General features: G+C 41.1%; 1 pseudogene across 1 annotated transcript; it reads right to left on the minus strand.

Moving 5' to 3' along the window:
- Positions 1-478: 478 nt before the first annotated feature.
- LOC146681038 (uncharacterized) lies at positions 479-8,149 on the minus strand (annotated as a pseudogene). The gene is made up of 2 exons (XR_014918236.1): positions 8,092-8,149; positions 479-3,751 (listed from the first exon to the last, which is right to left on the minus strand). The product of XR_014918236.1 is annotated as an uncharacterized LOC146681038 (transcript).
- Between the last annotated feature and the right edge of the window lie 1,916 nt (positions 8,150-10,065).

A 10,065-nucleotide genomic window follows, 5' to 3' on the forward strand; every position in this document is an offset into this window, starting at 1 on the left:
CCGCCTAAACGTCTCCAGTGCCTCAATTAAAGGGGAAAGTGCCATTAATCGCAGTCAAAACATACAAAAACACAGCAATAATTCATTTTTAAAGAGACACAGGCAGTTCAAAATGACTGTAGGACTCCCTGAAGGCTTATTAGTCTACAACAATAAAACATTTTTCACCATAAGGAGCATTTTGCATCTTTCTTATGATCAATATCAAATTATTATCCAATAATCATACAGAAACTCTCTTGTTTAATGCACTCATGCCCAGTTTTAGAGGAGCTGTAATCAAACCTTCCTCTTTAAAAGGCTTCATATTATAATTTAGCTGTAAAGATCATGAACTGTGTAAACTGGCTCTATTGTTAAGTCAGAAATGTTCCTTCATGATCACCATCAAGTCTGAAAGGTGTCATGTCGTTTTCCATTTTTCTTTGTGACAGAAATTAATTGGTTCAAACACCGTGACAATCAATGAGATGGAAAGGACTTTATTTGTACACCTTCTTTGCTTTACAGAACAAACAGAGCAAATGCAGAAGAGCATAATTCATGCCGTATTTAACAAAGGTGTAAAGACAGGTGGGTGAGGACTGCTGGCTTTAAATACAAGAGCAATGAGAGTTCCTGGAAGGCATCATAAAGTTACATCACCAGGAAACCACACACTCCACCCAGCCGCTTGAAGTAAATAACGTCTCATGTCACACAGTCATTTTCAGAGCAGTAAAAATCTGTACCTAAGGAGCTGTAGTCATACACACTCATGATTATTGATTTAAAGATGGCCATACCAAACTTAAGGCCATACCACCGTGAGCACACCTGATTTCATCTGATCTCAGAAGCTAAACAGGGTCAGGCCTGGTTAGTACTTGAAAGGGAGCCATCTCTGATTGCTAACTCGGAGGATGTTGGTCTGCTCCAACTTTCCGAGTGGGAAATCCAAGTTGAGGGGATGTTCCACAAAAAATTTCCAATTAGGAACTTGGAATTTCTGACTTCCAACTAATTCAGGAGCCCGGTATAAGCCCCAGCACACATAAAGACCCCCGCATGGGCACCTTACAGCCAGCAGCTGCAACCATTGGAGTGAGAGTGTGTGTGCAAATGTTAGACAAGGTGCTTAGGCATAGAAAAAAGCACCTGTATGACTGTGTGGTGAATGAGGCTTGTGGTAAGAAAACACTTTGAGTGCTTAACTAGAAAGCAGTCTTTGACTACCGGTCCAAACAAATGGCAAAGGACATGCCTCTTTGAAGAAAGGTTGATTGACTGGTACTTAAATAGTGCTTTCTACTCTATTTCAAATAGGTGCACTTCAGAGTTCAGCATCTTACCCGATCTACTTCAACATGCAGACTACAGGAACTGTGTTTGGAACGGGCAACCTTCACGATTAGCTGTTAGCCCACTCTACCTTGTGACCCACAACCACTACCACAACAACAACAGTAGTAGAAAAAATGGGCTTTGTTTGGTGAAGTCCTGTGAAAGCTCCAGCAACAGGAGATTGAGGACAATTTTGTCTAGCCTTTCATGCTCTTGAAACTGCTGCAGAAAAGATAGACTGTAATGGATTATCTCTAATATAGCTGTCAGTCAACTGGACCTTTTGATTGTGCTTATGCTGTTGGTGCCTTTTGGAGCATTTTAATGCAATGATCTATTATATATATATTGCTAAATGGTTGTGGAAATCACTTCTGTTCTCTGTGTGTCTGCAGGCTTAACCGCTGGCTGGTTTTTGTATAAATCTATCCTTGAGCTGGTTCCCTCTTATCTGTGTGTATACATGTGTAATCAGCAACCTTCCCTTCAGTCATAACAGACATGCTTTAAAGGGCGTTTTGGGAGTTTTTCTGGGAGGGAACCCTCCAAAGCTGGGAGGAGACCGTGGGGAAGAACATTACTTGTTTCAGATCATCAAATACATTTAAATAATAGACAAAGATAACCCAAGTATGAGCATCTACCCCCCCCCCCCCCCACACACACACACACACACCCAAGTTGACTCTGAATATAGCCTTCCAAAAAAATGTGGTTACTCAATGTCACTAGTTACACCCAGACCTGATTACGACCACACCAGTTGAATCAAGAAAATAAAATTGAACCTGATTTCAATATTCTCAAAAAGAAACACATTATGTCATGATCTAAAGAAACAGCTGACAATCAAAGTCACTGACATCTAACAGTCTGGAAAGGGTTAGAAAAAGAACAAAAGAAACCTACACAGCATTTCATAAAATCAACATCATAGCAACAGTCAAACATGGTGGTGGTAGTGTGATGGTCTGGAGTTGCTTTGTTGCCTCAGGACGACTTGCTGTAACTGATGGAACCACAAATTCTGCTCTCTACCAGAAAATCCTGAAGGAGGATGTCCGACCATCAGTTCATGCCCTGAAATCCTCAGTTAAAAACAGATTTGTTGTGACCACAACCCAGCTTCACATATGTAGAATGCAATGAATGGATGGATGGATACAATCTCTGCTGCCTTCTTGGCCAAGTCACTTTTGAAAAACAGGTTTTTAATCTCACTGAGGCTTCTATCTGGACTTTTTAAACTCCACTTCTAGTCTAGCTATGAGCACTCTTGGTTGAAAATACTATCAGACTACAGTGCGAGAAAAGAAAGAGTGATATATTTAAGTCAGAAACAGAAGTTGCTTCAGTAGTCTGACTCGTCTGAAAAGTCTCCCTGCTGCGTCCAGTGGAATCCCTTCTTCTTCCTCCTCCTCCTCTTTCTCTCACCCATCAGCATGGCAGCCAGCAGGGTGATGATGACGGTGATGGTTATGATGAGCACAGTGACCGTCTCAGCAATGCACAGCTCATCATCCACGTTTATCAGAAGGTAGCCCTGGAGGTCAGGTGGCGAACTGCATGTCAGGTTGTAGTAGTCATCCAGGAAGAGCCGCTGGATGCTGTGCAGCTTCCGGAAAACTCTCTGCAGGTCACAGTCGCAGTTCCAGGGGTTCCCCTCCAGCAGGAGGTGGGTGCTGTAGGTGTGGATGCTCAGGAAAGTCTTGAAGCAGATGGTGGTCAGCTGGTTCTTGGCAATGTTGAGTAACGTCAAGCTGGCAAGTGGCTTGAAGACACCAGTCTCCACCTCACTGATCTGGTTTCCGGCCAGGTTGAGGACTTCGAGAGAGCGCAGCATGGAGAAAGTGCCACTCCTCAGAGACGTCAGCTGGTTGTCCTGCAGGTGGAGCTGTCGGAGGAGGCTCATTGAGGAGAACGACCTCATCTGAATGGTCTGGATGCTGTTGTTGGTCAGGTTTAATCGCTGGATGCTGTCCAGGTGCCGGAAGGTCCGGCTGCCCAGGGTGGTCAGTCGGTTGTGGGACAGCTGCAGCTCCTGCAGTGAGGCTAGGCCAATGGAGAATCCCTCAGAGAGAGTGGTGATCTGGTTCCAGCTCAGATCCAGCTTCTGGAGGAACTCCAGTTGTGAGAAGGCCCCATCCTCCACCACGCTGATGTTGTTGTTCTGCAGCAGGAGTACCCGTAGTTTGCGAGTGGTGTTGAAGGTGCGTTCGGGGATGATGGAGATCCAGTTGTCAGACAGGTCGAGGCGTTCAGTGTTGGGAGGCACTCGGCTGGGGAGCCGTGTGAAGGAAGCCCTTGAGCATATGGTGAACTTGAGGTCTCCAAGACAGTCACAGCCCTTCTCACACCCAGAGCTGTGAGACCTGCAGGATGCCTCCGTCACCAGCAGGAGGAGCAAAACCAGCTTCATGATGGCTCTCTGAAACAACAAGGAAGGATTTTACCACTCAGTGACCTCTTTCAGGACTGTGACATGGATACACAAATCTCATACTGTGCAGGAAATATATATAGATTTAGTGTGAAGATTTGTGATTGTAGTGATTAGAAGAGGAAAAAAATGAAGCATTATGTTTCAACTATGTTTTCAACTTTTTACATTTTGAACAAAGAGTAACCCTTTAAACTCTTTTGACTATTTTTCTTTGCAGAATTGGTAGGGTTCATTTAAATTGGTTGGTTTCAGCTTACATTGTACCAGTACCACTGATAGCAAAACAACCCCAGAGCATGATGATATCACCACCATGCTTGACAGCTGGTATAGTGTTCCTAGGTTTGAAAGTCTCACCTTTACTCCTCCAAACATACTTGTGGTCAATGTGGCCTACATCAGCGGTCCTCAGCCCCCGGGCCACGGACCGGTACCGGTCGTTTGGTACTGGACTGTGAGAGTTGAGATGTGAAAGTTATGGTTTTTAGGGTTTTTATCGTTAACTCGGTTTCCCTGGGTCTTTTCCAGTGTTGTAGTTGTGTGGCTTATTTTGAAAGAAATTAGGCATTACCATAGCGACCAGAGAGCATTAAGGGGCAGAGAGGAGGAGGTTACTCTCAGTGTTGTCAGCACTGCTAATAAAGTTACACAATTACACAGTGAATTCGTGTTTATTATTAAATGTACAAAATACCACAGTTTTTGTCTTGGTCGTATCATTTTATTTTGTTGTATTTATCCGCAACACCTTAAAGGCCGGTCCGTGAAAATACTGTCTGACATTATACTGGTCCGTGGTGCAAAAAAGGTTGGGGACCGCTGGCCTAAATAGCTCAATCTTTGTCTCGTCTGACCATAAAGCTTTAGGTGAGTGTATGTACATATTTGAGCCTGTGTGGATTAGAGGAAATCCAATATAAATTCAAACTTGTGCAGCCAATTCTTGTTTTTTAAAGTTATTAAAAATATATCCTGTACAATCATTCCCCGCCTGAAAAAGACAGTTCAAAGAAATCATTATAATACCAAAATTACAGTTACATTCTTGCCCATAAGGAGCAGATGTAAATTTCTGACTACAGCTGTATATTTCTGTGTTTCTGACGAATCGACATTTTTATAACTGAGAAAAACAACCAAACAAACAGATAGCTGGAGATCTCTACCTATAAATGCTGTTGCCTTCATTTGTTCTTGAATGTACAGTGAGTTAGACCTGAATCTTCTTTGTTTTTATAAAAGTTGTAAATGCTGACTAAAACAACTGTGGGAAAAAAATAATCCTTTTTTTTTTCATCACAGGAGCTCTAAACTAATCTTGTGACCCTGTGTGGGAGCTCGACTTCAAAGCATAAATCCACTAATCTACAAATGACAGCTTTCAGCAGGACTTCTTTACAGCACTGAGAATTTAAAATTTTCATAAAGACATATGCAGTACTATCTGTGATGAGATAAATGAGAAATCCAGCCTAAACGGCTAAGAGAGAGAGCCACTGTACCTTGATGACACTGCAAACTTTTTAAAGGTGAATTTTTAGATTTTCTCATTTAAATTCATTCAAACTCATTTAAATATCCTCCAATCTGATCTATGATCAGAAATGGGTCAGGGAAAATATTCCTTTATTGTAAAAAACAGCAGTCAGATTTAACTAATCATCATTACAAAACAGATGTTAAAAAATCTGAGATTTTCCCCCCACATTCAATCACAGCTCTGCCATTCAACCAGGGCTGTTTAAATGAACATTCATTTAAACACCACTGGGTGTTAAAACCAAATCAGACAACTCTAACAGAAACAACAAAAACCCTTTACTAACTGTCCAAATAGACAGACCACCTTTGCCATAAAGAGGTTGCGCAGGAGTAACAACGATGGGGGAAAGGAGATCACGAGGCAACACATGGGGAAAAAACATGAACATTTACAGGCGACAAAGAGGAGGACAGGACTATTTATACACCGAGGGCTGATGGAGGAATCACTCAGACAAAAGAAGTAAATATAGCACAGGTTCCAAAAAACTCTAACCCTCAAAGTAAAACAGGAACTAGTCAGAGACAAAAAGAGTTGCATCAACTATGAAGACATACACAAGAGGACTGGAGGACAAAGGCATCAAGCGTATGAGACACTAGAAGAAAAAGGTCAACTTTACACGCAGTTAGAACTTCACTAATACAGAAAGTAATGCTCAGTAAAACCTAAACTGAAACGCAGACTCACTTAAAAAAAAACCCCTGAGTTATGCCCCACTCTCATTAGTCTGCAAAGCCAGATTGGGTCGCGCCTGGGCTAATCTGTCACATTGCGTCAGAGATCATTTAAATAAGAGCTGCTGCAGCTCTACAGAGTTAAAGAGATGCTGTAATTACACATTTTAGAAGGTTTAGTTATACTGAAGCTATTTTTTTTTATTATTTAATAATGCATACTGGACATCTGAAGCCTAAGAGGTTTTTATCTTTTAAAATGTTCAGTAGTTTTGATTTAATTTAATTATTAATATATTTTTTCACTTTTGCTTTTTGGTTGCAGTGCTATATATTATTTTGCAATATTATTTTTCCTAATATTACAACACTTTTTGTAATTAAAAATATAATGAAAGAAAAAAAAATAACTAAAAAGTTGCTGATTAGTTCTGGTGAAATTTTGCAGTAAAAACACAATTTTTAAGTGAGCTTCTGCCCCTAGTGGGTAAAAAGGCACTGCACGTGGACCTTTGGAAGTAATTAAAAGTTAGTATATTTAAAAAAAATCTAGTTTAACAAATCCACTGGATATAACAGGAATCTCTTGGTTTTCTGACATATTTTCACTATTTTCCTGAACTTGTGTTGCAGTATTTGAATGAGAAATAGGTGCAGTGATTCATTTAGTCTTCAGACATGGTTCTCCATTTTGACAAGATGTTCAAGATATCAGCTTTTTCTCCCTGTTTCCTTCCTTAGGCATGGCTTCCTTCCACTAACACCATTTCTGAGGCTTCAGTGAACAGTAGATGAAGGTCCAGGTGCATCTCTCAGGTTGTTTTGTATGTCTCAAGGACAAGACTTTCAGATACTGTAGATAGTTTTCTTTAGACTGAGACTTGTTCTTTTGTTATCCACTTTTGCAGTTTCCTCAAATCTTTTAAGGTCAGACTGCACACCATGCAAGTTTTCAGCTAAAAGCTCTCTGAGAATCACCTTCTGTCAAAATTCAATTAAAGAAATGGGAAAAAACTATGTTTTTAACAAACAAATAAAAAAAACATTCCTCCAATAACGGTCAGTTACAAGGACTGAAGTAAAAGTGAATGAAAAAACATCCAATGTACAACATAAAACTGTAAAAACTATCAGAGAACGATTGATCAAGACCACTTTAAAAAATGACAACAAAGTCTGGCTGCTTGGAAGCAAAATGCAAAGACATGACAAGCTGTGGCCGTCGGGAGGCTAAAGTGAAGCTGTTGATGGAGAATCACCATAATTAAACTAACTGACAAAAATATTTATCAAAAAAAAAAAAAACATGGAAAAATATTTTTCATCTTTGCCTGATGTGATGATCAGAGTTGTGATTAAAGGATTTTGGGAGTTTTCCAAGAAAGATTTCCAGGAAATAGGCTGCTGACTGTGGAACTGAAAACTATTCAAACATCTGCCTGCAGGTGCAAAACACAGAGTAAAAAAAAACAAAACTCCTTTTGTGCAAACTGTCAGACTTTGTAAAGCCATCAGGGGGCCGGACTGATTCGTCATAATTTAGTAAAAGCTGCAGCGTCTCTGCACTACTCCTCTGAAATGGACAAACGTGAATTCAGACGTCATGTCAAAAGTAGTCTGATAGATTTTAATAACAACAGAATTTGAACATAAATCCTATAGAATAGAGCACCGAGAGGTTTAACAGCATGTTATAATACCAGAGAAGCATCACTGCTCTCCTGTGTCACCAAAACTGATTTTGTTGATAAAAACAAAAAACTAATAATCATCTATTCATTAAAAAAAGGAGTTTATTGATTACAGATCTGGGAATGAATAAAGTTCATCTGAGTATAGAAAACTGGGTGCAGCGAGAAAGCAGAATCACATACATGACTCGAGCACTCTCACAGTTTTAAAAAAGGGTCCCCATCAGGGCGACGGCAGTAAAAACATCCTTTAAATGAAACGAATGCTCAGCAGACTCATTCACTATGTCGTCCTCTAATAAAATTATACCTGAACATGAGAAATAAGAAGAATGAGGAGCAGATGCAGCCTGTGAAATAAAAACCTCCAAAAAGTCTGTGTTGTCTGACCGTAACAGAACGGTTTCATCTTACCAGCAGCTGCTGCTCCTGCCTGCCCCTCCGTCCGTCTGTCTACCTGCTGACAGTCGTCAACATCCAGCCAGCAGCAGGTGGCGAGTGGACGTGATGGAGCAGAGGGAGGGGCGGGTCTTCACGGTCTGGAGAACCCGGCGAGCGACAACACAAAGACAGAGTGATGGAAAGAAACACGGAGAGGGAGGGAGAGGAGGCAGGACTCGTCAATTATTCACCACGCAGCGCTGTTGGTGTGCTGTTGGTGTGTGGTGTGGTGTGGGTGTGGGTGAGGAGATGGGAGCTTTAAGAGATTGAAGCCAAACTGGGCCACAGAGCAGAGAATTAGGAGGTCTGGACAGATTTGATTGACCGCAGGCGCCGCTGTGTTTATCTCCCCGATGTTCCTGCATGTTTACAGCAGGGTTCGTACACACAGCTGCATTTAAGTGTGGAAAAAAATTGGATCATCAAAGAAAAAATGGAAAAAATATGTCTTCAGTTGTAGTATTTATCATTATAACCACCCTGAGGAGGCGTCGGTGCATCCACATACTGACCATATACCAAATGAAAAGAAAACAACTGAAAACAAACCGAAAAGCAAAAAACTCAAAACTAAATCAATATATAACAAATCTGTTTTCGAGATTTCGAGATCAGATGTTCCATCACAAGAAAGGGTGATTTGTGTGCTTTCATGATCAGTGTCTGCGTCTTTTTTAAAAACTGGATGCAGAGGAAATTGCAAAGACACTCTTTGCGGATTTGCTTTAATTCAGACACACTGGATGATTTTCCAGCATGAACAGCCTGTTTAAGGTCACGTCAAAGCTTCTCAATCTGGTTTAACTCCAGACTTTGACTCAGCCACTCCAAAACCTTCATTTTCTTTTTTTGGAGCGAGTCAGAGGTCGACTCGCTGGTGTGTTTCTGATCGTTGTTCTGCTGCAGAACCCAAGTGCTCCTGAGCTTCAGAGCATGAACTGATGGTCGCACATCCTCCTTCAGGATTTTCTGGTAGAGAGCAGAATTCATGGTTCCATCAGTTACAGCAAGTCGTCCTGAAGCAGTCAGTCCACAGAACATTTTCTCTGGGTTGATTAGGTGTTCTTGGTAAATATGACACCAGCCTTTGTGATCTTTTTGGTCAGCAGTGGTTTTCTCCTTGAACTCTCCCATGGAGACTATTTTCCCCAGTCTCTGTCTTATTGTTGAATCATGAACTTTGACCTTAACTGAGGCAAGGGAGGCCTGCAGTCCTTTACATTTTGTTTTGTGACCTCCTTGATGAGCCATCGAAGCTCTTGGAGTAATTTTAGTCCATAGCTTCACCACTGTTCCAGGTTTCTTCTTTGTGTGGATAATGTCTCTCACTGTGGTTCACTGAAGTTCCTGAGCCTTAGAAATGGCTTTGTAACCTTTTCCAGACTGATACATGTCACTGACTTTGTTTCTTAGCTGTTTCTTTAGTTCGTGGCCTGATGTGTTGGTGTTTGAGATCTTTTATCCTGCTTTACTTTGTGAGACAAGCTATTTTTTGGCTTGGGGGTTTCTTTGTCTAATATTAACATATGTTGATGGGTTGAAATATGCACGCTTGATAAATATGCAAAAAAAAAACCCCAACTAAACTAAGAAATGAGAAAAGGGGGGAAATACTTTTCCATTCCACTTTATTAACAGTTCACTATAATTTATATACAACGACTCAGCAAGTTCACTTCAATAATAACCAGAACTCTACAAAGAGCAGTGCAAACTATCAGCCCCAAACCCAGCAGACCCAATGACGCAGAGAGTGATTTAACCCAGTGAACAAAAACAATACAATTTGAGCTCAGGTTTCTCTCTGAAAACAGTAATTCAGGTCAATGAGACAAGGACGAAGGAGCATCAGTGTGTTTTGGTATGAGCGATAACTCCCTCAGGACTCCCATGATGTCCTGAGGACTGAGACTCAGGTGGAGCAGGAAATGAGCTGGTTTTATTTTC

Source organism: Copadichromis virginalis, linkage group LG23, assembly GCF_057382275.1.
Source record: "Copadichromis virginalis isolate Kocher_CV1m ecotype Utaka linkage group LG23, C_Virginalis_male_GT1.1, whole genome shotgun sequence".
In the NCBI taxonomy this organism is placed as follows: Eukaryota; Metazoa; Chordata; class Actinopteri; order Cichliformes; family Cichlidae; genus Copadichromis; species Copadichromis virginalis.